Below are 27,386 nucleotides of genomic sequence, written 5' to 3' on the forward strand. Positions count from 1 at the left end.
CCAACAGCTCCCCCTGTTTTATTTAATAAATGAGCACTGAGCAGCCGCTCAGCCCCGTCCTTCGACAGAGCGATCAAGGCTGCAGAGCCTCACAGCCAACAGCTGTCACCTTGCCTCGTGCAATGAGCAGAACTCGGAGGCGTGCAAAGGCTGACTGCCAGGCAAACAAAATGGGTAAGGCCTCTGTCTTAGGCTACATGGGTTGCTTCCCCATCATGGCTCAAATCTACGACGCTCAATGATGGGGCCCCATGCATTCCCGTCATGGAGTAACCTTACAGCCAACTCGGGGGGCTGCTGGGGCGATAACAGCGCCCTAGTTCAACATGTTTAGCCAAACCTGTGGGTTTTGCCCAAGCTCTAACGCAGCAAAAGCCTGAATCATCAAAATCTGATTACGTTGATTTTGACGCGCCATTCTGACAATGCACGTGAGCCCTAATATGGCAACAAGCGCAAGGAGACCTGCCAAGGCGCCCATACCAGCCCATTCCTTAAGATGATTGGCAGCCTGTGAAATTCAGCTAGTTAAACCTTCAGCAACAGCAAGATCAACCCGTGTAGAATTAATATGAATAATGGACTGCTGTAACTCAAGTAACAGTCCCTCAAATCCATGAGACCAATTAGACATTAGGTAATGGGACAGTCGGCGAGACAAGTTTGCTGCATGGGACAAATTATGATAGGGGATGGAAGTGACGCATAAACCGGGCCATCGCTGCTCGCACCCCAGCTGCACAAGCTGCAGTAACGAGTCCACTTGTTCTTGGACTAAGTCTATCCTTTGATTAAGGATCAGGATCCCTCCTTTAAGTTCCGAGTTGACATTCATTTGAGTCGCCAAGGCGGTGGCCACTCCCGCAGACAGGTCGTTCACAGCCTGTGCAGTCTGAACTGTAGACGTCAGTGCAACAGTGGCGGCTGTAGCGCTAGCAACAGCAATGCCTATGGCAGTCACTATGGCCGCTGTTATACCAAAGTCACGGCGATGTCGGAACAGCGTCATCGATGAGGGCGCTTCAACTGGAACAGGGATGAACCGAGGTAAGCGCGCCACAAATGCAGAGGAGTGTCGTGTAGCATTCTGGGCTCCGCCTCGGTCCCCGACATCATCAGGCCCATCATCAGGCTCAGCCACCACATGCCCATCGTCGCTGGGATCTGGGCGGACTAGTCTGGTCAGCCGGGCTGGTACCCAAACAGGGTTCTCTTGGTCCTGTGGGAAAACACAAACAGATCCCCTGGATCTGGCCACTACCGGATCCGGGTCTTTCCACTGGTTAGACAACACATCCTTCCACTTTACCAGCAACTTTTTAGGCTGTCCAGGTGCAACATGCCTGTCAGCGGCGGAGCGCCCTCCGGCGTCTAGATTCAAAAAATTTAAAGTAAAGAGAGCAAGGGAAAGGCGTCCTTTTGGTGTCATTACCGGTAGGGTAACTCCCCCTTTTTGTTTTTGTAGATACATTTTGAGTGTGCTGTGAGCACGTTCCACAATGCCTTGCGCTTGAGGGTTGTAGGGAAGACCGGTGCGGTGCTCCACACCCAAGCGAGTGCAAAATTGTTGAAAAGCTTTGGAAGCATAGGCTGGGCCATTATCAGTTTTAACAATCTGGGGCTTACCCCAGGCTGCCCAAGCCTCTAGGCAGTGGGTAATCACATGACTGGCCTTTTCCCCAGGCAGAGGAGTAGCATGAAGGACACCTGAGCAGGTATCAATAGAAACGTGCACATACTGTAATTTGCCAAATGAAGGAATGTGGGTGACATCCATCTGCCAAAGTTGCAGTGGGCGCAACCCTCGGGGGTTAACCCCAGTGTGAGTAACAGAACGAAAGGGAGCGCAAGGTGCGCACTGCAGAACTATGTCACGAGACTCAGCGCGAGAGATGTTGAACTTGAGGCGCAGAGTTTCGGCTGGCACGTGATACAACTTGTGAAACTCAGCTGCTGCAGCAAGCGAGTCTGCCACCCAGAGGGCCCGAGTGGCGCGGTCTGCCAAGTTGTTCTTTGACGCCATGGGTCCTGGTAGCAGAGAGTGGGCTCTGATGTGCTGAATAGAAAATGGGTTTTTCCTGTTTAGAATAGTATTCCTAATTTCTGTAAATACAGAAAAGACTGTACTTTTGGCAAGAATGTGAAAGGAGTTCTCTAACTGTTTAACTGCGTTGACCACATAAAAGGAGTCTGAGATGATGTTGATAGGTTCAGTGATAGTACTGAGAACCAGACCGACTATGGCACACTCTACTAGCTGAGGAGAAGAATAGTTAAACTGTTTAGTATACACCTTGTCCTGGATGACATAGCTCCCAATACCTGTCTTAGAGCCATCGGTATACACATCCAAGGCTCCAACCAAAGGTTGTAGCGAAGTTACTCTTGGGAAAATAAGCTCGTTTCTCATTGCAAACTGCAACAAGGCATGTTTGGGATAATGGTTGTCAATGTTTTCTGGGAAAGTGCACCTTAATATAGCCCACGCATCAAGGGTGGCACATAGGACATGGACTTGATTGGCAGTGTATGGACAAATCAGGCTATCAGGAAAGCGTCCGAAATGAGAAACAGCCAAATTAATACCCTTTAATGCTATCTCGGCCACACAGGTAGGATAGTGGCCAATCACCTTTCCTGGAGAGGCTTGAGGATGCACCCATAAAAGGGGACGGGCAGTTTCTTATATACACTGCAAAGCAGGAAACTCATATCATTGGTTACATTCGACACACAGGCGCAGAGCTTGTTTACCAGCGGGAGAAGCAAGGGCGAGGCACCGGATATCAGCGCCATATTCTAATGGCGCTGCCACCGCGCCCAACAAGCGCCCTCATGGGCATACCATTTTCTAGCTTTTATATCATATTTTGACAGTACCTTTTTAGACATTCAGATATACAAATGTTTACCATTGTGTTACAGCTGCCTGCAGTGTTTGCTACAGTCATATGCTGTACAGGTCTCCATTCTAGGAGCAATAGGCTATGCTATCTAGGTTCGTGGACACTCTGTGATGTTTGCATAACAATGAAATTGCCTACTGATGCATTTCAGAGCTTATCCCCGTTGATAAGCAACGTATGACTGAATTCCATCATTTAAGTTTTTTCTTTAAAGTTGTTGATAAATATTTAAATTGTTTCCAGTTTGGGCCATTACATATTGCTTTGCTGGCTTTAATTTTTTTTTTTTAAAAAGTAATATACACTTCAATATACAAAGCCAGCCATATTTAGAGGTTTTTGGAATTTTTGGAAAATAGCTGCAAACGTCTGAGAACAACTGACTCCTCCAGGGAGGAGGGTACTGAGTCTTCCTACTGAAGCTCAGGAGTTCAGGGCCGACCAGGGCTGCAGCTGCCCGCAGGCCCAGCTGTGCAGGGGCATGCACCTGAGCTGGTGTGGTTTGCACAGGTTGTCGTTGGGGGCTCCATCTTCCCCGTCCCATTCCTCTAGCAGATGCCTGTCTGTTCCAGGGGGAGGCTCCCAGGTGGATGGTCCTCTGGGTTCTCCCAAGCTCCTCCACAGCCAAGGTCTGTGGGATCGTGGAGAACCTTCACTCCCTCCATCTGTCAACTGGCCATGCGGGAAAACTAAGCTAAGGCCACAATACTTTCCCCTCGCCCCCTAGGCGGCTCAAGGTGGAATCTACTTAGAGAAGGGAAGGTGGCATTGGTGAATGTTCTTCAGGAAGGGCGCAGGCAGCACCGCCAGCAGGTGATGTTTTGGTGATTTTGAAGCTGACCTTTGTGCACACACAGCTATTGTGCTGAACCTGCAGACCAGGTGCGATTCGCAGCTGTAGAGTCATGAGGCAGAAATCTGATCTCTTCGTTAGAAGGACCTTGGTGGCTCTCCCGTTTCTCCTGTCTCTCTCAGGCCACCTGCCCTATTGCCCGTGTTCAGGGCCTCACCCCCAGCTGTACGTCATTTTCTTAGTAAACAAAATAGCCCTGGTGCCGATCTGGTGGCCTCAGCACTAGGCTAAGCTTGGAGCTCTCCTGGGTCACCCACTGGGTTTAAGCCTTCATTGTCCTTCTTGAGCACTTTCCAATCTGCCTGGAAGGGGACGTTCCCCTTTGTGGATTTGTTCTAAATTGAGGAGCCCAAAGAAGACAAACAAGTAGATAAACTGAGAAAATTAGTAGACTGGAAAAAACAAGACAGAAGGCAGCCTTTCAAGCTAGCATTTCTGAGCTTTCTCACCTATTCTCACATTTATGCTGTATTTTATAGTATTTCCCAATAGAGTGGATATTTCTAGAATATTCCATCACTTCTATGAGATTCATTGCCAAATAACCCTTTCATGGTGCATCATTGTAGGAGGGGTGCTCTCCTTTTTCTGAGTGGAAGCAATTCTCATGCCTGGCACAGAGGAGATGTGTGGAAATTGTCAAAAGAGTGAATAAAGAAATATGTCTTTAGCTTCCTGCAGCAACTCTGATGTCCTGCTATCCTGGAGCACCCTGAACCCAACATTGCTTTTTGTTTCACTCTAGCTGACCCAATCCAAGCACCAAACATCTCCCAGAAATTGCCCATCATTCATTCATTCATTAACTGTGCAGGGTATGGTGACAGGGTCTTGGATACAGAGCTGAACAACACAAACTTATGGGGCTCCCAGAGAGGCTGAGAATAAGCAAACACTCATATACATACAAGTCATGGCAGGTGGTGATGGAGTCTACGTAGAAAAACAAAGTTGGGCAAGGGGGATTAGAGAGAGAAGAGGTAGGGAAGAGGGACTGTTCTTCATAGTCTGGGCTGGGAAGATTTCTCTGGTAAGATGACACATGAGCAGAGGCCTCAAGGAGGTGGGAAAGAGCACTGAGTGGGTGTCTGGGAGAAAAGCATTCTAGAAAGAGCACAGGTGCCAAGGTCAGGAGGCAGAAGGGGGCATGGTGAGTGTGAGGAGCATGAAGGAGGAGGAGAAGACCAGAGAGGGGGTGGTGGACAGCCCTGGGGGTCCCACAGGCCACCTGAAGCACTTTGGAAGGTTTTGGTGAGAATGACACAGTCATATCTATGTTTCAAAGAGGATCACTCGCTCGCTATGTTGAGAATAGACCCTGCAGAGACAGGAGCAAATGCAGGGAGAGCTGTAGGAGGGAAGAGAGGTGCACTGGGGTGGTGAGAAGTTTTAGAATGCCCAAGGCCACCAGAATGTCCACTGGTCATTGGGAGTGCTCTCCTTGTGGGTGAATCTCAAGCTCAGGAGATCAACACTGGTTTGGCCTTGGAGAGGGAGCTCGCCAGGACCAACCCCTCTTCCTAAGCCCCAGCCTCTCTTGCTGTCTGAGCGCCACCACCAGGGCGTGATGGTGGGGGCAGTGTCGGCAGCACTCAGCACACACCCACCCCGAGTGCGTCCTCCTTCACCGCCCACCAGGGCAGCCCCTTGCCCAAGGGACAGGAGAGTTTCAGCTGGTGTTCGCTACACAGGGCCTCCAGAAGCTGTCCTCTCCCCTTTCCTTCCTGCCCGTGATTCCTACTCCAGCTTCTCTGGATCGGGACTCGGCTGGTCTGCTTAGCTGGTGGAGGCATGGTCCTGGGCCACTGGCCATTCCCATCGTTACGTCCAATTTACAGGGCTTCATCACTGCCATTCGGAGTCCACCTTGGTTGTCCCCTGCTGCACAACAAATGACCTCGCACTTACCGGCCTGAAAAAGACACCCGCCGATGAGCTCTGTAGGCCGGAAGTCCGGGCGGGCTTGGCTGGGCTCTGTGTTCAGCGTGTCCCTGGGCAGCACTCAGGCGTCGGCCCGCCTGGGCTTTTATCCGGAGGCTCAGGGGAAGAATCTGTTTCCAAGGTCATTCCGGTTGGTGGCAGAATCCAGGTCTTTGTAGTTGTAGACCTGAAGTCTCCATTTTCTCGCTGGCCGTCGGCCAGGATTCACCTCCAGCTTCTGGAGGTCACTGCATTCCCCGTTATGTGGCCCCGTCCGGCTTCAAGGCAGCGGCTTTGCATCTCTCGCCTGCCGCCGGCCGGAGAACGTGCTCTGCTTTTAACAGCTGTGTTGTATTTGTCCCACCTCGAAAGTCCAGGGTGATCCCCTCCCTGACAGTCACTTTTGCCCTGTAGCATGGCATAGTAACTGTGCCTGTAACGGCGTAACCATGGCAGTGCTGTGTCATTGCATTTGTGCTTGGGGTAGGGCAGGACACCATTAGGAGACCCATTTTGGAAATTGTGCCAGCCCCACAGTCAGTAGTATTTACAGACCCATCCTTGTCCTCGTGACTGGTTGACTTTGGTGATTACTACAGTGTGCTTTTATTTCCAGGACCTGAGGTCCTCCTTTCTCAGAGAGGCAGTTGGCATTTTGCAGCCACTTGGTGCATCAGAACCCGGCGTAGCCATCAGAAATCAGGGTTTAGTGTTTCTGCCTGACTCCAAATGGCAGGGGACCAAGGAAGCGATGGCCTGTTATATCATTATATGATCATCAAAAGGTCTCATTAAAGCTGAAATTATGGGAGCCGAGATGTTCAAGACATTTCTGTGGTTTGATGTAAAGTCTCCCGGATCATAAAGTTGGAGGTAGCCCCTACCATCCCCATGCGTCCCCTTCTCCCTGTCACAGCCAGCCTCCTGGCACTGTACCCGATGCGTCTGCCCACCTCTTCTGGACGCCTCCTGCGACCCCTTCCCATTCTTTGGCAGGCCTGTTTCATAAAAAAAAATTCTTCCTTCTCTTGGGCCCATATCGGTTTCCTTCTGACTTTCACCCAGCATACCCATTTATGGCCTATAGCCACACCGAATGCCACTTTTCTTTTCTAGAAAGTGGTTATTCAGATATTTAGAGGCCGGTATCAAGCCTCAGCATGTCTCTTCTACAAACTAGACTCCAGCTCTGCCAGGCTCCTGGCGCGTCAACTGCACCCTGATCCTGGAATGCACCTTTGGAACGCAGGCTCCGTCAGGGGCAGGACCTTCTTCTCTCTTGCACTCGCCACGGTGTCCCCAGCGCCTAGCACACTGCCTGGTACACACTGGGGACCAATAAATATTTATCGACTGGAACTAAAGTCTAAGTGGCCCGTGCTTAGGTGTTTGCATATTCTCCCTGATTGACATTGCCCAGGTTTGTGGCCCATCCCAGGTCCCCACGCAGAAACAGCGAATGCTTTCCACATTAAATCTGTTCCAGAACGAGGTACATACACAGGTAAATAAAGCACGTTAATGATTCCTTGAGAGAGAAGTTGCTTCCATAAGTAACACATTTTTGGTGCTTGACTGAAATTGTACCTCATTTAGAGCTGCAGCGGAAAGGAGGAGGTAAATTCATTACAGAGAAGAAAGGGCATTAAACCGAGAGTTGGTTTTCCTTTTCCTTCTCCACTCAAGTGCATGGAGTCACTTAATCGGATGCATTTCTCAATGCAGGCACTGGCTGCAGGGATGGAAATGAAGCCCTGCTAGCAATAAGAAGAAACTCCTCCCCAGCACAAACAGGAGAGTGGCCGCCTTTCTGTGTGCTACACAGCAATCGCCTTATTACCTACAGGCAGCAAATACGGGTTTTCATGGTGGGTATCTGCAGCAGTAGTCTAGCATTACCGCTCAGTGTAAAATGCATAGTTTTGTATAATGTAATTGTTGACACATTGTATCATTTTTCTATGGAAAAATGTAGGTAATTATATCTGTAAGAAATTACAAGTATATCCTTGGCTTAGTTGCTCAGCTCCGCCTGAATGTATTATAATGCCCCCGTGAAAGAACATTCCACGTTTATAAAAATTTCAGGATGTAGCTCTACTCTCTGAAAAATTAATGGGGAACCTTATATGTATAAGAAGAGGTATTATCTCATCCCCGTAACATTTATCTTTCCTCCTCCCAACAGATGTTTACAGATTCCTGTGGATTGTAAAGAAGTACAGTTTTTTTTGGAATAGGATTTTCAAAGAAAAATCTCCAGTTATATCACAAAGTTCTGTAGAAAATCAATTGTAGAAAACAATTGCTTACTGTATTGTAATGTTTGATAAATATCAGAATAACTATATTAGTTTGTTTTTGACACATTTGATTTGGACATAATATATTTCACACATATTATGCAAGTTAATTTTTAAGATAGAACTAATCATTCTAGGTGGGGAATTTTACTTAATTCTTTATCTGTTATCTCTCCCAATAGTGTGCCTAAAAATTAACTGGCAGGTGATTATAAAGCATTGAACTGCAGGTTATAAAGTGCTAGAGAGAAGCTAATTCCTATTTTCCACTCTTTTCCTTGCCTCCAAACTCATATTTTGCCATCTCTAGATAGTTGCATGTTATTAAAGTACAAAGAATGGCTGAATCCTGCAACCTTTTTAGCAAAATGCATTACTAATTGACTCTGTCATTCAGCAAACATGCCTTGGGAGGTCCTGTGTTTAGATGACAGTAGTAGAGATGGAGGAGAAAACCTCTATAAGAGATAGAGGGGCATTACCTCCAACAAGTCTACCAAAGGTTCTCAAAGCATGGCCATACACTGATATTGACATTGTGTGTGTGTATGTGCGTACACACGCTGCCCATGCACTGTATGCAGGCTGACAGCCCTGAATATGCCAGAGTAGGAAATAGATATTCAGGATGATTTTTAACAAATTAGTAAACTTTATTTTATTTTTTTCCCATCACAGGGGTTGGCATTCATCAGCACTCTCATATGTCCCTACAAATGTAGGCTTCATCAGAAGCTCATAGACTTTATTTTTTAGGGCAGTTTTAAGTATGCAGAAAAATTGTACAGAAAGCATAGAGTTCCCACCTACTCCCTCCTCCACCCTCCCCAACTCTTCCCTGTTATTAACATCTTGCATTAATGTGGGATATTTGTTAGAATTGATGAACCATTGTTGATACATTATGAACTAAAGTTTATGGTTTACATTAGGGTTCACTCTTGGTGTTGTACACGTCTATGGTTTTTGACAAATGCATAAGGTCATGTATCCGCAATTACAATGTCGCACAAAATAAGTTTTCCTGCCCTTAAAATCCCTTGCACTCTCGCTTATTCATCCTTCCCTTCCTCCTCACTAGCCCCTGGAAACCCTTGATCTTTGTATTGTCTCCATAGTTTTGCCTTTTCTAGAATGTCATATAATTAGACTCGCCTTTTCAGATTGGCTTCTTTCACCTAGCTTTATGCATTTAAATTCTCTCCATGCTTTTTGTGGCTTGATAGCTCATTTCTTTTTATTGCTGAATAATATTACTTTGTTTGCATGTACTACAGTTTGCGTGACCATTTACCCATTGAAGGACATCTTCGTTGCCTCCAAGTTTTAACAATTACAAATAAAGCTTTTATAAACATTCACTTATGTGCACATACGTTTTCAATTCATTGGGTAAGCACCAAGGAGCACTATTGCCGGATCATATGGCAAGATGTGTTTAGCTTGGTAAGAAACTGCCAAGCCATTCTGCATTCCTATCAGTAATGAACGAGAGTGCAGTTTGCTCCGTATTCTAACCAGCATTTGGTGATGTCAGTGTTCTGGATTTTAGCCAAATTGGTGTATAGCAGTATCTCCTCGTAGGATACATTTTTTTGTACTGTAGGATAATTTTTAAAGGCAACCAAGGCACTTGAACATCATAAATGCACTGCATGGGTAGGCAGGAGTGGAAGCTGAGAAATACTAATGCATTCTGCTCTGGGTCCATGTTTCAGAAATACTTATCTTCATCATCATTTTTACTCGTTAAGTTACTTGTTTTCAGCCAAGAGACAGAAATGGTGAAAGCTTTTGAGGCTCCTCATCAGCCTCTTGCTCAGGTAGAGTTTTCTTTTCTACAGCATTTCCATCACAGTTTCTCAGTTTTAAAGAACTAGCCCTGTCGGAATTTTCATCTTATTGTCAGTGTGGTGAGTTTGCAGCTGACCGGCCCTGAGGGGGGGAACATCTTGCTATCGGTGTAGTCTCGTGTCATTATGGGCAGTGCTTCACCCAGAACCTTTGTTTACTTAGACAACCCCACGGCATCTTCTGAGTCGGGGTTGCTTGGGTGCCTGACAGGTAGGTCAGTGTCAGCAGCAGTAGTGATCACCAGCTTCACCAGCTTTTCCTGTTTCAGGAAGATTTTTTTGCATTTTGGTGACAAAAACCAAAGACCCAATACAAGGATGTTGCCATGTTAGAGGTAACAGACTTATTTTTCACATCATGTCTTCTCTCAAAAGGCTGAAGAACTAATGTGATAGATCTTAGGGTAAAGCCCTTCTTTCTCTCCCAGACATTTCTCCCTCCTCTTGCTTTCCTCAGTTTTATCCCATTAATATTGGTGATAATGTTAGTTGGGGGAGGGGGCTGGGAGTCTTATCTAAGAGCTCTTTTGCTTGGTCAGTACATTGTTTTTTCTTTGATTATATATATTTTTTGCAGGTGGGAGTGGTTTTGAGGGTAGATGATGAAAATATGTTCTCGGACAGAGCTGGCCAATAAAACTTCCTACGATGGTGGAAATATTCTGAGCTGTCCAGTATGGTGGCCACCAGCCATACATGTTTCTTGAACATTTGAAACCTGGCAACCGAGGGACTACATTTTTTCATTTTATTTAGTTTCTATTAATTCAAATAGCCTCATGTAGCTAGTGGCTAAGAAATGTAGGTGAGCACATGAGCTATTTATTGAGTGCTCGATCTTTCTTTTGGCAGAATGAGAGAGATTTTATGGGAGGTGGAACTAGATTAAATTCGAAAACCTTTTGTTCTATTATCTTTCATCATGGAATTTGAGATTGATTACTTAAACATGTTTCTTGATTTGATTTTCTGTGTCTTATAGTTAGTTATTGAGAAGTTTATAAGTAGTGCCCAGGGGGTTTAAGGGATGTGAAAACCCAGTCTTTACAATGGTGAGCTCTATCACCCAGGACAAAGGAGGGAAGAATCCTTTGCTCCGGTTTCCAGGTACGATGAGGACCATGGAGAGTACTCCGCCAAGATATCTAGTTGCAGGGGTGAATGTGACCTGGGCACAGCCATTGAATGAATCCCCTTTTGCTCTGGAGAATTCTGATTTGGAAACCAGAGAATTGCATTAGTCTGCCAAGTGTCTTAGTCAGGACGGTTATGCTATTGCAACAAGTTCATCCTGAAGTCTCAGGGTCTTAACACCCGCAGGCTCATCTGATGCAGCTGGGCCACTCTTGAGGGCAGTTGTCCTACAGGCTGTCACTCGGCTGTCCTGGCTATTTCTATTTTGTGTCTTCATTGTCGAAGCCACCAAGATCCCTGCAGGAGAGAAACAGAGAAAGTGGAGGGTTGCACGCCAGCTCGTAAGTGTTTAGACCCAGAAATGACACGATCTCTTCTGCCCACACCCTTTTAGTTGTACTTGACACGTGGCCCTGCCAACTGCAGGGGGGCTGGGAAATGCAGGGGGCCCTGTGGATATTTGGTAAGTAGTAAACGTCTTTTCCATACCAAATCCTTGGCACTTAAAGAAATCTAAACACTTTAGAATGCTTATGGGATTGTAAGCTCTTTCTTTTCAGTCGCTTAGGTATAATTTGGGAGGTTGTGCAAAATGTTTTATTTCTAGGCTTTAGTCCCATGTTGGAATTTAACCACATGTCCTATTTTTCACTTCTATTTAATTTCTAACATTTGCTTGTACAATGCTAATGCACCTTGAGTTCCTCTGGGCATGGGGGCTCATAAATAAAAAGTTATGGCAGTAATTTCATTATCCACCTGGACAAATTTTAGTTTATATCTTTTTGGGATGTGGACTGAAATACAAACGGATTCCCTCAAGCATGTACTGAACTTAGGCATTACTATGACATTTTATAAACACATGGATTTGTTTTGTTTATTTTTAGTTTTGTAAAACCCTTGTACTTTGGGCCGTGAGAAAACACAGTCTTCATTCATAATAACCAGACTTAAAGTGGCAAACATGGTGAAACCACCCAATTTTTCCTGAGTCTCCTCTCTCCTCACCTATCATTTTTTCCTGCTGTCAAAGGGAACTTGCATAGATGTGTTTTCTATTATTATATCCCAAGTTTCTCTTGGCATATAGAAATCTCTTGGGATATAGAAAAACCCCAGGGCATTTGTCAAAAATGCAGATTACCTGTTTTCAGTGGATCTGAGATGGTGTCTAGGAATGTGTATTTTAACAAGACTCCGTGGTGATTCTTAACATGGAAATAGTTTGGGAACTTTATCTTACTTTAAGGTAACCAAGTTGATTTAGCAAGGGGGAGTAGGATTCTTGTCACATGAGTAAGGTTAATGACAAAACACCAGCTAATGTCCTTAATAAAGAACGGTTGGTGACCTAGGGTTGCATCTCATCGGCTTCCCAAACTTCAGTCATCGCTCTACCATTTTGACAATTTTTGCCGTGGTCACATACTATTCATACAATTATTTAATACTATTTTTCAATTACATAAGGCAACTTATTTTAATTGGCAATATTATGCTGCGAAATCATGGTTTTACCATCAAAAAATGCTTGTGTATATCACTTATGATAATTTTATGTCCTCATTGTGGAGCAGGCATTGTGTTTGAGGAGGTGGTGTAAAATAATTCATTATGCCAGTGTAAGAAGGTCTCCTGCTTATAAAGTACCAGTTTATGAATCTGTTGACTGAACTGTGCCAGGCAAGCTTGAGACAGGCAAACCTGCCTGCCAAAATTCAAGCATTTACAGCAATCATTACCCTTAATCGAAGCAGAACATTTTTGATAATGGTAATGAATATCCAGACTTAATAATCTATGGTCATTGGAGCTGGGATTTGTGCATTATTCATTTGTTAGCCCCTGCCTTTAGCTGGATGTACCCATCACTATGTTTATTTATGTTTCAAATTACTGTTTCAAATAGCCTAGGATTTTATTTTTGTTCTTTTTTAGTAAGTACCTCATCCGTTTACCACGATTTTTGTTTCAGATAAGATGCTCACCGTACAATCACTAAGTACATACACATCTATGTCCAGACATGGCACATTTTCCATGTTCTGTGGAAGGTTCTGGGAGGCAAATTTATTTATTTATTTTTGAAGAGACTAAACAGACTTATACTTTATTCCATCTGTCAAACACGGAGGCAAATTTAAATGTGCGCTTTGTTGATATTTTTGGCAATTTGAAACAGCATGTAATAATTCCAGCTTACCTGATAGCTACATCTTTTTTATTTTCTTGTATTTTCCATCATTCTAACACCCTCCCTTGGCCCCATTGCTCCCTCAGTTCCTGCTGATTATAACCAAATTTCTTGGAAGATGATTTCCCTTCTCCCATGTTTTGTTAGCCTACCCCCGTCAGCCTTCTGTCCTCTTACCGAGGCCACCAACGACTTCCACTTACTCAGTGTGGTGGCCAGTTCTTGGATCTCCTCTTACCGACCCAAGGGCACTTTTGGACACAGATGGCCACTCTGTCCTTCTGGTCACTTGCTCTCACTCGGCTTCCAGGCCCCTCCCCACTGTCTGGGTCTCCTCCGGCCCCGTTCTCTGCCTCCCAGTTTCCTTGCCTACTTCTCCCTCGTCTCTGCTCCCCTTGCCTGGGCCCACATAAGGACAGCGTGATAAAGACAAAGATTAATGTAGGGAGATGTTTTGCAGCATAATTTATATCAGCAGACAATTGGAAACAATGGGAAAACGGTTCGATAAATCATGAAATGTCCATATAGTGGAATATTGTGCAAGTGGTGAAACCTATTTTCTAAGAAAAATTGATGACATTGGAAATGGTTATGATTTTTTAAATAAAAAAACAAAAGTAGGATGTACAACTGTGTGTATAGAATGACACAATTTTGCAAAAGGTCGTATACAAATATACACGCCCACATCCATCACATAAATGCGTAGACAAATGACCCATATAAATAGATCACAATTTTAAGAGATGTTAAATATTTAAAAAAAAATTTCAGGAGGAACATGTGTTACTATTATAAAGAAAATAATTTTTAAAAAAGCAAAGTCTGCAAAGATCTGAGAAAATCCACCCTCAGAATGGGTAGATTTCCAGGGAAGAGTATGGCAAGGAGCCAGCTGGGGAAGCATCCTAGATTTTCATGAATCACATCTTTTGATTAAAAAAAAAATTCACTCACGCCTGTAATCCTAGCACTCTGGGAGGCTGAGGCGGGTGGATCGTTTGAGCTCAGGAGTTCGAGACCAGCCTGAGCAGGAGCGAGACCCCATCTCTACTAAAAATAGAAAGAAATCACATGGACAGCTAAAAATATATAGAAAAAAATAAATTAGCCGGGCATGGTGGCACATGCCTGTAGTCCCAGCTACTCGGGAGGCTGAGGCAGGAGGATCGCTTGAGCCCAGGAGTCTGAGTTTGCTGTGAGCTAGGCTGATGCCACAGCACTCTGGCCCAGGCCACAGAGTGAGACTCTGTCTCAAAAAAATAAAAAAATAAAAAAATCAAATGGGCATGAATTCCAAGGATATTATGCACATTCTCATTCTAATGTTAGAAGAAAAATACATGTGGAAAAATTTTATGTGATTTTCTGAATATCCACTATTTTAGAATCATTTGCTCCGTCTCGTTAATGTAAATAATTGAAAAGCACTATGCCACAGTCTCTGTAGAGAATTGAGAATGACTAAACACATTTCCCTTGTCCAGTTTCCACTGTTAGATGTTAACGGGGAGGCAGGACGAGGTGGGGAGGCTGCAGACTTTCCCAGACTCCCCCCGCCCCCCCAGCTGACTTCCACGCTCATGTCATCATGGGCACTGCTGTCACACGGGCTCTTCCGCAAGGCAGGCTGGGAAAATAGCCTGGACGGGCGGCAGTGGGAAGGCTGGGCTGCCGGCATTCCTGAAGATTCCTGGAAGGGAGCAGCTTGAGCAGGGCGTGATTGGATCCTTACAAGTGACCCCGCCTTTGACTTTGGAGAAGAGAAGAACCTGCCACCCCTCCCTCTCTCCACCAACACTGCCCTCCCCGGAAAGCTGCTGCCCTCACCCATGCACCCCTGCCCACCCTTCTTCCAGTCACTTCCTTGCGGGATTTTCCTTGATAGGATTAAGACCTACGTTTCCCAAAGTCTGTTCCTTGGGAGGTTTATAGGTGTTCTATGAATGGTAAGCTTGAGAACCGCTGCCCTTTATGTCCTCTCTTGTAAATTCGCAAGTTTCATCAACGTCTTAAAGGCTCTGAGAAGGCTTGAAGTCAAAACAAACAAACAAAGCGACCTTTTCCATTATCAACTACTTAACTATATTAAACTCAGAATCTCCCCACAGCATTTGGCCACTGGGTCTCTCCCATACATATCAGCTGTAGGATCCGTGTTCCATGGGACACATTTTGGGGAGCACCAGGCTAGCCGGAGAGTTGAAGATGGCAGGGATGAGAGGATTGTACAACTCACCTATTTCTCTGGGTAACAACATGGCCAGTGGGATTCCACCGTGTTGTCCCGGACTTGGGGCTAGGGCACAAAGCCGGTGATAAAAGACGTTGACCTCCTCGCTTCTTAAGCTTGGGGAGGTGCCAGCGGTTGGGGCCAGCCACCAACTGGCCTTACTGAAAAGCACCAGCTCTGAAAAGTGCCCCCGCAACATGCCCCAGTGCTCCCTCCTCCCCGCCAGCTCCTGGGGCTGCAAGGAAGTGACTGGAAGAAGGGTGGGCAGGGGTGTGTGTGTGAGGGCGGCAGCTTTTGGGGGAGGGCTGTGTTCATGGAGAGAGGGAGAGGGGGCAGGTTCTTCTCCTAAGCCAAGGCAGGGGTTCTAGAAGGATCACTTGCAAAGCTGGGGCATCTGCAGGAAGGGACACTGGAGTTCCATTTTCCTGTAGGATGTCTCTTAGTCGCTGGAATGGCTGTCCCACCTCTGTGCTCCCTGAATCGAGGAGAAGGGAGTGGAAGAGGGTGCAGAGGAAGCCGCTGGGAGGCAAGCTCTGCAAATTTCTCGTCCACCCGCCCAGTGCCTTGGAAGGTTGCTGCGCTGGAGCGGAGCTGCCGCACTCCACCTGGAGGGCTGCCTGCGAAGCCAGGGGACTCCCGAGAGGTATGGGTCGTGGGGGCTGAGGAGGTGGTGGGCGAGGTGGCTACCCGGCTGCATCTTGGAACTGAGTAGAGGGGAGACCCTGGCAGAACCCTCCAAGGAATGCATTAGTGCTGAGAGTTGGGGTGCCTGCTCCCCCAGAGGCCCCGGTGGCCAGACAGGGTTAGGTGGATAAGCAGCAGCAACTAAGAAGAAAGAAAGGGGGGCAGTCCCGCTGCCCTGGAGGAGCAGGGCTGGCAAGGAGGGCAGGCGGGAAGGGGCCCTTCCTGCTGGCTGCTCCGGCCATGGTGATGCAGTGTGTTACCTTGCAGCCCAGGATCCAGCTTTGGGGAGCAAAACCCTGAAGCCCATGCAATGTCTCATAGCCCCATGAGAGGAGATTTTTTTTTCTTTTAAAAATAATTAATGGCCGGGGGCCATGGCTCACGCCTGTAATCCTAACACTCTGGGAGGCCAAGGTGGGCAGATTGCTCGAGGTCAGAAGTTCGAAACCAGCCTGAGTAAGAGCGAGACCCTGTCTCTACTATAAATAGAAAGAAATTAATTGGCAAACTAACATATATAGAAAAAATTAGCCGGGCATGGTGGCGCATGCCTGTAGTCTCAGCTACTCGGGAGGCTGAGGCAGGAGGATTGCTTGAGCCCAGGAGTTTGAGGTTGCTGTGAGCTAGGCTGACGCCACGGCACTCACTCTAGCCTGGGCAACAAAGCGAGACTCTGTCTCAAAAAAAAAAAAAAAATTAATAACATTTACGCTGTGAATGAGATTTCTTCGTGGATGAGCTGCAAGAGCTTTATCATCTCCCCTCCATGAAGTGCTTCTGTCTCGGCCGGTCCCCACGGTGTAGTTTTAATCTCTTCGCTTAATGCTCTCAGCTCTGTCGGTTGTAGATTCTAGTGGGAAGAGGCTTTAATCAAATCGTGCGCTGTTAGAGCATTAATTAATTCAGGGCTGGATTGTCCTGGGTTGACCTACGGGAATGACAGAAGTCCTCATTTCCCCTTTTTGTCTAGGGGACTTTCTCCCTTGGGGCCCAGGCTGTGACGCATATGTATTTTTAAATTAAAAAATATATTATGTATTTCACAAATACATACAAGAAGAGATAATAGTATATCAAACATCATGAGCGGCCATCCAGTTCGGGGAGGAGCCCATTGACAAATACCATCCAAAGCCCCCTCTAGACACCTGTCCCTTCCCATGTCTTTTTCTCCCTCCCCGAAGTCACCTGCTGTCCTGAATGTGGTGCTACAAATGCACGTTCCCGGAACACGCTTTGAGTAGGGTGAATTTCCCAGGCAACTACATGCGGTTCAATAGACAGAGCTCCAAATGCAAGGTCGTGGCCGAGTATCACATAATCGCTTTCCTACCAGGGGCCGCTCCGAGGTGGTTTTCTTGGCTAACCTTCCCTTTTCCTTTGTTCTGCCCTGCAAGGGTCTGTGTGGAAGGGTCAGCTAGAGCTGGGGAGTTGCTGATGCGGCAGAATCTTCCAGAGAAGTGACCCCTGACAGCTCATCACAGCCTGGAAGCGCCCATGCTGGCCCCTGTGCTGCGTGTGGCCTCTCTCTCCGGGAGGGACAGAGGGCTGGCTGGCCAGTGTGCCGCTTACACCGTCCCTTGAGGATTCATTACGCAGGCCGGCCCCTGACAGAGGAGTGAGCGGCCAGAGAGTAAGGACACCCAGCAAGCACCATTTTTATATCGTCACCAATCGCATTTGTGATCTTTTCTTGATCACGACTCAATTTGTTATTGCAACCATCCCCTGTTGCTTACCCTAAGTGGAACAGCAAACTAAGGAGTACGTTTTCCTTTTATCTCAAGGTTCTGTACTCTAATGTTGTAGTTGAGGTAGCTAAGAGGGTGCAGGGTGGTATAACCATATTTCCTGAAGTGTTCTAGGTAGGACACAGAAAAAGCGATTTAATGGGAGATTCAGGGTTAAATAAGCTAAACTCCTTACAGAACAACAGTGACTGCAACTGCAGGACTTCACAGAGACTTCAGTAGACTAGTCTTTGTTGTGATGATCCAAGAGTGAAATATCCATGTGGTGGTTGTCAAAGTCATTTGATCATTGAAACCTTTTAGAAAATGAAGCATCTCATGAAACAAATGATGGGCTCAGAACATACTTTGGGATATGCTGAAATGAAATATTTGGAATATTCCGTACATTTTCACTTTGTGATGATTGCTTTCCAAATGGCTGCTACTGGCAATGACAGGGAATTGTGTGTGTGTGTGAGCATGTGTGTGTGTGAGCATGTGTGTGTGAGCATGTGTGTGTGTGAGCATGTGTGTGTGTGAGCATGTGTGTGTGTGTGTGTGTGAGCATGTGTGTGTGTGTGAGACAGAGAGCGAGAGAGAAACCAACAAACTGGATCTTTCACAGGCCATTTAATCAGTCCATCAGCCTGCAAATTATAGAAAGCTCATTAAAAATTTTTCTTCTTCTTTTTTTTTTTTTTTTACAAAAGGATTCTGTTTTTCTAGTATCCAAGTTTTCTACATCTCCAAATCTTTTTCGTGATAGGTAGATTAAAAGTTAATTCCATTGAAGAGTGTATAACTGCACAAGGAAAAACGCCTGTTTGCTTTTCCATGGGAGCCTTCCCTGGGGTGCGCATCCTCGGGTGGACTCTGTCTCTATAAACGGCCTAGCGCTCTTGACAGATTTGCAGTCTGTCCTCCTTCTGGGACAAGCAAGCTACAGGGAAGTTCCTGTAATGATTGTGGTGAGAGGCACAATTATCAGATAAAAAAACCAGGTGGTAGAATATAATAGAGGGGCTGGGCATTAGTGTATTTTAGAGTTGGGGGAATTGAAGGGCAGGAAACAGGAATCATATTTATTATAATTGGGGCCGGGTGCTGTGGCTCACGCCTGTAATCCTAGTACTCTGGGAGGCTGAGGCCAGAGGATAGCTTCAGGCCAGGAGCTCGACACTAGCCTGAGCAAGAGCGAGACCCCATTTCTACAAAAAATAGAAAAATTAGCTGGGTGTGGTGGAATGTATCTGTCATCCCAGCTATTCAGGAGGCTGAGGCAGGAGGATTGCTTGAGCCCAGGAGTTCGAGGTTGCAGTGAGTTTTAATGAGGCCACTGAACCCAAGCATGGGCGACAGAGTGAGACCCTGTATCAAAAAAAAAAAAAAAAGACAAAAAGGATGGAATTGGAATGCAACTTGGTTGCCCTCTTGTCTTTGAAATCTCAGTGACCTGGCTGACTTAAAGTGTCTGACCTGGGAGGTCTCAGGCAAGTCACAGGCCCCTCATTTCTCTCTGTTTATTATATTTGGTTGCCACATTAAGATTTTGGTTAGCAAATTATCTGCCCTGAAAATAACAGCAGGTAATAGCAGCTATCAAAAATCATTTTTCTACAGCTATTCGAGGTTGAATTAAAAAGAATAATTTAAAAAGTACTGAGTTCAGTATGGTTGCATATAAGACCAATGAAATGATGTCTGAGACAAAGGGAAATGGCATCGTTGATTATCAGATTGACCAGGTGGTTTTGCTGAGTTTCATCATGAGCTCATATGAGTTTATTTTTCTAGATGACCATCTCTTAAGTGGCCTCAAAATATGGTGCTAAGTCCCCATACTGCAGCAATTGGAACACTTTTCTTTCTGCCCACTCCTGTTTAGGTAAAAAGGGAGCCTGCAGGCTTTTGCCATGAGTCACCGCAGGGCCACTTGAGAGGATTGCTGAGATGGCTGGAGACCTGAGCAGGATTTCCTCCTGCCATTTTACACACACACACACACACACACACACACACACACACACACACACACACACACACACACACACACACGTGCACATGCACACACGTGTACACATGTGGGCACACGCACATACACACAAACACACCTGGCTATGGGGCTGAGCTCCAGCTGAGGGGGAATTGGGAGGACTTGACAAACTACTCAGCTTCTGGTAACCTTCTTAACTTCTTTCCCCCATTTTCCTTGTAGTGTTTCATTCATTGTGTAACATGGACAATGTCTAAAGCCATTTCTCATCCATGCTCTTTCGTTAATCAGTCAAACATTTATTGAGTGACGCTGATGGTCCAGAATTAGATCTGGGGACTGGGAAGGTTTTCCGTTGAATGAGACAAGGTCCCCACCCTTAAGAACTTCCCCATCGAGTGGGCACATGTGTGATTAGCCAGGGATGTCTTTGCGGAGAAAGTGAATTTTGAGTGTGAAATGAAGTGAAGAGAATAATTCAAATATCAGGAAAATGGAAGTATTGGCATCTGATTTTTTAAAAAACAGGAGTCCCCTTTTCTAAATTGTAGACGTTCTGTTTTTGGCTTCATTGACCATTTATCTTTTGTAATCCTAGGTGTCCCGATCCATGGTTTTAAGCAACTGGTGTTTCATTGTTGATTCATTTCCACTTGAGTTTCAGTGGCACCATGACTATTTGCATTTAAAGATGGCTAAATCAGTGGAACTATGTGATTCACACATTAGCTCAGGACAAAATGCAGAGTGCGGTGTTTCAAAGGGACTTTGAATGAAATTCTCATATTTCTGGCATGTTTCCTTTCCGTGCACCAGTTTGCTCCTCTGATGAACTGAGGCTGAAGGGGAGCATACCACTGAGATGTTTGTGCAGCCTTGATGCCAGTTATTTAGTTGCATATAAATTATGTAACCGTAATAGGATTGTAGAAAAGCCTCACTGGTTCAGCTGCTTTCTGGAAAGGAGGCCAAAGGAGCACATATTTTGGTGTGTCCAGATGTGATACACGCTGTGATGCAGATAAGAAAAATTGTAATAGTCAATAACCTGCGATCTATTTCTGTTCTGGTTGTTACCAAAAATTGGTAAAAAAAAAATGCAGTTTCTGTTGTTCTTGCTTGGAAACTGAATGAAAAACTATTTTGAACTAGCCTTGTATCACTTTGATGGGCAGTTAGCTCACAGTGAGGTTTTGAGTAAAGACATTTTGGTCAACTTTTAATACCTTTTTGGTATCATTTGGCATCATTTTTGGGGTGTTGAATCCTTGAGTCTACCCTTCCTGCCAAACCCTTAAGCCTGTTCATCTCCCCAAGCCCCTCCGATGTGGAGTTAACCCCGGAAACTCTCTTCAGACTTCCCCGAGGGACCTACTTGTTCCCTCCTTTGTGCTAGTTCACATCTTCATTGTTGCGTGTTCCCCAGGGCAGTGTTTGGTCAAATCTCTCTGTCCCCCACCAGGCTGACAAGGACTTCCCAGTACATCTGCATTCCCAGTGAACGACTAGGGCCGGCTCGCATTTGGAGCTCAGTAAATGTTTGTTGCATTAAATCTGTTTGCGGAGAGCCTAACCACATGGTGGCCGGCATTTGAAGTTCACCAACTCCAGCTGCATCCTGGCGATCTGCTATTATATCCTATTGGTGTCTTCAGAAACCTTTTTAGCAGCTCTCTGAGATGAGGAAAGGGTACTTCATATCAAAATTCAGTTTCCTACAAGCAGAGAGAAATATAATACAGGTAGTCTTAAGCTCTCTCTCATTCCCTTGAGGTAGGCTTTTTGGGGGCCAGGGACTTTACCAAGGTGGTAAAGCCTTGGTTTGTATGAACAAGAGAAAAATGAGAAATGTTTTTTTTTTTTTTTGTTTTTTTTTTTTTGAGACAGAGTCTCTCTTTGTTGCCCAGGCTAGAGTGAGTGCCGTGGCGTCAGCCTAGCTCACAGCAACCTCAAACTCCTGGGCTCAAGCAATCCTACTGCCTCAGCCTCCCAAGTAGCTGGGACTACAGGCATGTACCACCATGCCCAGTTAAGAGAAATGTTTTTAACAAAACATGCCTGATTCACTTTGTGGAAGGTGGCTTTTCATAATCTATTGCTAGTGGCATTTTCCCCACACAAGGTTGTGAAATAAATTTTACATCCTGGTAATGATAACTTGGGTGACAACCATTAATATTCTCTTCCTTGCTCTGCTGAAAACAAATAGCATGTTGAGTGAGATGAATGGCAGGGGTTGGATGGGAAATAATGCTATTTGCCATACAAACAGTGTTACAGGATCCTTGCTAACCGAATGCTTAGACAAAACATGCTTACAGTGGCTCTTGGGAGAATATTTGTAATCAGTCTATGGCTTCATGTTGATTCAAGATGTCATTGTTAATGCACGAGTTTAGTTCTTCATGGTTCTAAACTCAGGCATAGAGCTGAATATTCAGTCGTTGCTCTCAAAGTACTCAGTGAGGGGTGTGTGTATATGTGCGTGTGTGTGTGTGTGTGTGTGTGTGTGTGTGTGTGTGTGTGTCTGTGAATTGAAACATTAACCAATGCTCCTTTATGCAAAGGCACAGAGTGTGCCCCATTATGTTACAAGTTTTCATGGCTTAGAAATCAGGTCATGGGCTGGTGGAATGAGGTGCTCTCACCTGGAGGAATACACAAATTGATGAGATGGGCTGGGGAACAGCTTGGCTCCTTGAAGGTCAGGCAGCCTGGAATGCCATCTTTGGGAAAATACATCTCCCTTCTCTGCTGCCTGCTGGTCCAAGGATTTGTAGAGGCTCTGGTGGTCAAGTCCTGGGTGATCACGACGTGGACAGCCTGGAAGAGATGCTTGGTGACAGTCAGCCTTGGTGACTCCTCAGCACTGTGAGCAGGCAAAGTAGGTTTTTATAGCTCCATTTGTCTCAAATTTCAAAATTTTGCCTCTGGGTGGAATTTAGGGACTGTATTCATAGTATATTATTCACTATTGATTAACATAAATAACTGCTTGTGCAAGGATGTATTAATTATTTACAGTAGGATTTTACATTAATATATTAACATATGCTATATAATATATTGTACATCATATTGTATACACTATATAGTATATAATATATACATTAATATATTAGAATCTGGCGAAAGGGCTCTTTTTTCCCATAAAAATTTTCTGAAGGTATTTAAGAATGATTGACCTGGAAGAAAATTTGACCTAATTTTTACAGGTAAACAATCTTCATGTGCATGCAGACATGTTTGTGCACAGTAGTATGAATGACGTGATGCATTAGTGCCTGAATGGGGGTTGGAATTTGGGCCTTATGATGTTTAGTCTAACATTCTTTCTAGTACTTCACACTAACTTGTTCCTTCTTTGCCCTTTTCTGGTTGACCTGAGTCATACCTGGGTAGTGGGAATCCCAAAAGCAAACTCTCAGTGATTCAAGATGGTATTTCCCATCTGTCCCTGAAGAGGGGGATCGATGCAGGTTGTACAGGAAACCCACAGGGCTTGACAGGGAGGCTAGCTTTGGGTGTAAGACATGATGCATCTCTCGTTCAAAAGTTAATGACCGGAAGAATTTAACTGTTTCTAAATTATTTTTTTTTCTGGTTTTAATGAAATCGCTTAATGTAATTGAGTGGCATGCAGCAGTAAAGTACAGTGCACTACTTACAGATCGCTCATCTCCTAAAGATCACAAAGGAACTGGAAAATTAGTCATGTGCTTGTTAAATTATTTATGAATTACCCTGAGGTCTAATGAGATGGGTGCTCATGTCGAAGGCAAACCAGCTGATTTTCCACATCAGATTGCTGAAAGGCATTTTAACATCAGAATTATAAGCCATAAATACATGTAATTCTAAACACCAGGGAGCAAATAGAATAAGCATAACTCAAGTTTATTGTCTATGTACGATCTTCCTGAGACCCTCTGGTGTAGAATTTCGATTTGGGTTCATCTGTCTGGTGTCGTCTCTAAGAGGATTTATTACTGAAAGACCCAGACGGAGCTAGTCGTCAGTATTTGTTTCTCTGGGGAGTCCTCTGGGACAGAATTGCAACAGTCCTGCAGTGCACATGGAAGCCAAGGCATGGGCGGGTATTTATTTAGTATCCGCGACAGTGGACCTTATTTTATTATTATTTTTTTTTTGATCAGTCTATATGTGTCTCTTGACTGATATATCTGTAAGATAGAGTGTCTTTCTACGTTGTTTCTTTTTACAGCTGCTTTGATTTTAGTAGGATGCAAATACTATCTCCCAAGCCTGCATCATTTCCCTTTCAGTAGATTGGAGACTTTTACTTGATATTTCATACCTCTTTAAAAACTGGCAACACATTTGTAAAGTATCCATGTCTACACAGGACTCACAATCTGTCTTCCCCAGTCTTTTGCCACATTTCCCCAAAATTGATTGGGGGCGGGGATTTTATGACTTGGAAAAATTCCAGTACATATGCTGGATTCTATATCCTGGCAAGGAGTATGACTTAGAAACATGCTCAAGTGTGTGCCCCAGACTTCCGTAAGGTCCCTTCCCTTACGGAAGAGACAGATAATGTCTGTGGAGTGGAGACAGATAATGAACACTTGATCTAAATAAACTCTCTAAAGAGACTGATAAAGGATTTTGGGGAAAGATTTGCACCGATTATTAAGTTAGCCTTTAGACGTAGTCTCTTAAGGAATAAGCACTTATCTTTAAGCTCTGAAATGTTCATCAGAAATTTTCTCTCTGTGAGAAGGATTGAGTAAATTCTCTTTAGTGAATTTGAAGGCCTGTTATGTATATACCCTTAGAACCAGAAGCTTTTCTTGAAACACTTTTCCCATGGCCCACGGGAGAGTATGCAGGCTCAGCACATGCACTTGGATTCTTTATACCCAACAAATTTTTAAATTCACCTCCTCTCATTTTCCATGGAGCCACAAGTTAGATTTGTATCAGACAAAGTTTTAGTTGCAGACATTAGAATCCACAATAGTTTGTTTCTTCCCCTCTGGTTGAATTGCCATCATCCTTCCTTTGGCACATGGCTAGGGTGCCTTACTTCTTTCAAGAGTCCATCCTTAGTAGCTTCAGGAATTTTCCTTTTTCACAATGTCCTACAGTATTTATTGTATATACCAATCACTGTCTCATAATAGTTTTTAGAACATTTACATCTCTTATCTTACTGACTAGCTTGTAAACCCACATTTTACACCTGTCTCCCTGCCCTAAACCCAGTAGAACTACTGCTAACAACCTATGCATATTTGCTGTCAGTGATGAAGAAATGAAAGCATGGAGTCTGAGTTTTCTTGGACTGTCCCATCAGAGCTCTCAGGCATTCTAAATAAGAAGAGCTTAGCAGAGCCTGTTGACCACCCGACAGGCAGATTACAGTACAACCATCGGTGTCTTTAAGAAAGAAAACCCTTCATCCATTATTATTTTGTGAGTTACACACAATTGTAAAATGCTTCCCAGTTTTTGTTGAAGTCATCTAGCAGGGAATCCAGCAAATGAGTATTCTGAAAAGTTTCCGAACGGATGGGGTGCTACTTCCGAAAATATACTCTGTAAGAACTCCCTGTAAGCCGACGCCTTCCTCGTGCACTAGCCTTGGCAGTGGTGGCCAGGACAATAGTTATCACCAAGACAGCAAAGAGCCATAAAAGACGATGGCCTGGCAAAGTGCAAATAATTTGCCGTCTTCACTTTTGCTTTCTTTGTTTTATGTCTAATTTGTTAGGCTTCCCTTCATTGTTCTTGTAAACTCACTTTTTTCTTTCTTTTTTTTTAATGAAACAGCATTTCCTGTGTGTGTTCTTTAAGCAGGATGTTGGTTCTGAAGTACTCTGTGAAAAAAGAGTTCTGTGGTCAAATACCTTTGGGAAACTCTACAATTCCCCTCTTGGTGATCACAGTGCACGTTAGCATATGAAGAGCTCAGAGAAGCCTTGCCTGGAAGAAGAAATGAATGTAATTTTATTTAGCTTTCACAGGTTCCCTTCCTCATTAGAATAAGAGCCCCTTTTTTTCCCAGATTACTTTTGAACATCCCATAGAAATATTCTTAAATGAAGTACCCTGAAAACTTTGGGCAAACTAAAGTTTTACACATGAAATTTGGGCTTAATAAATTATGGTATCTTTTAACAAATTTAGTACTGGATTCCTTTCTAATGGGATTAGTCCCTTCTTCCATATTTTTTAAAATGTAAATTTATATGATCATATGTTGTTTTTTCTCTAATGATGCTATTGTAGTATTTGGTTTGTTTGTATAGAAACCTCACATAGCCTTCTAAAAAAATCTCTACAATGATCACTTTAAAATGGTGGAAGTAGACTTTCTCTTAGAACAATAACTGTCCTTTTTAAACAATATATCATTGTTAAAAGAAAGCCATTTTCCCCCTTATGTATTTGTTTTTCCTTAAAATATCTCTAGTACACAGAATTATAATCCTTAGTTCATGATGCACTTACATCATTGGAACATACAAGGCCTCCCTTTTATTTGTTTGTTAGTTTGTTTATAATAATGTTAATAAGCAACTATAACCCTGTTGTCCAGTATAAAAGTTGAGACCTTAACAATAAGTGACATCTAACCATATGTGCCTTTCTCAATCCAATCTTCCTACTTCCTTCTACCTGGGGTACCATTATCCTGGATTCTGAGTTCATTATTCCTTTGCTTTTCTTTTTAGTTTTCTTGCATCTATAAGTTTTTCTATAAAGCACTAAAAATATCCCATTTATAAAGTGATTATATTGTGCTTTATGTGATCTTTTGGAGCCTAACTTTTTTTCACTTAGTATTACAGTGGTCCCTCGATCCCTATGGGGCATTGGTTCTGGGACCACCAAGGGTACCCAAATCTGAGTATGCTCCAGTCCCTTATATAATATGGCATCGTATTTGCACCTAACCTGTGCACATCTTCCTGTATACTTCAAATCATCTTTAGATTATTTATAATACTTAATATAATGTCAATGCTATGTAAATAGTTGTTATGCTACGTTTTAAATTTTTATTATTTTAATGTGCTGTTATTTTTGTTTTATGTTTTTCAAATATATTTTATTTTTTGGAGACACTACCATACCATTTTCCACAGTGGCTGCACCATTTTATATTCCCACCACAATGCACAAATTCTCCACATTTCCACCAATACTTGTAGTTTTCTGTATTTTTTTAATCCCAGCCATTCTAATGGGTGTAAAGTGACACCTCATGGTGGTTTTTTTTTTTTTTTTTTTTGGAGACAGAGTCTCGCTTTGTTGTCCAGGCTAGAGTGAGTGCCATGGCGTCAGCCTAGCTCACAGCAACCTCAAACTCCTGGGCTCCAGTGATCCTTCTGCCTCAGCCTCCCGGGTAGCTGGGACTACAGGCATGCGCCACCATGCCCGGCTAATTTTTTATATATATATCAGTTGGCCAATTAATTTCTTTCTATTTTATAGTAGAGACGGGGTCTCGCTCTTGCTCAGGCTGGTTTTGAACTCCTGACCTTGAGCAATCCGCCCGCCTCGGCCTCCCAAGAGCTAGGATTACAGGCGTGAGCCACAGC

General features: G+C 44.3%; 1 protein-coding gene and 1 non-coding gene across 4 annotated transcripts in view; one reads left to right on the forward strand and one right to left on the reverse strand.

Moving 5' to 3' along the window:
• FRMD3 (FERM domain containing 3) overlaps positions 1–27,386 on the forward strand; it is a 255,938-nt gene that overhangs the window by 24,663 nt on the left and 203,889 nt on the right. The gene's annotated exons all lie outside the window — the stretch shown is intronic.
• Positions 8,646–8,725, reverse strand: LOC142874721 (small nucleolar RNA SNORD74). Its single transcript, XR_012922359.1, has one exon. It is a non-coding gene; the product is annotated as a small nucleolar RNA SNORD74 (small nucleolar RNA).

This window comes from Microcebus murinus, chromosome 12 (genome assembly GCF_040939455.1).
Source record: "Microcebus murinus isolate Inina chromosome 12, M.murinus_Inina_mat1.0, whole genome shotgun sequence".
In the NCBI taxonomy this organism is placed as follows: Eukaryota; Metazoa; Chordata; class Mammalia; order Primates; family Cheirogaleidae; genus Microcebus; species Microcebus murinus.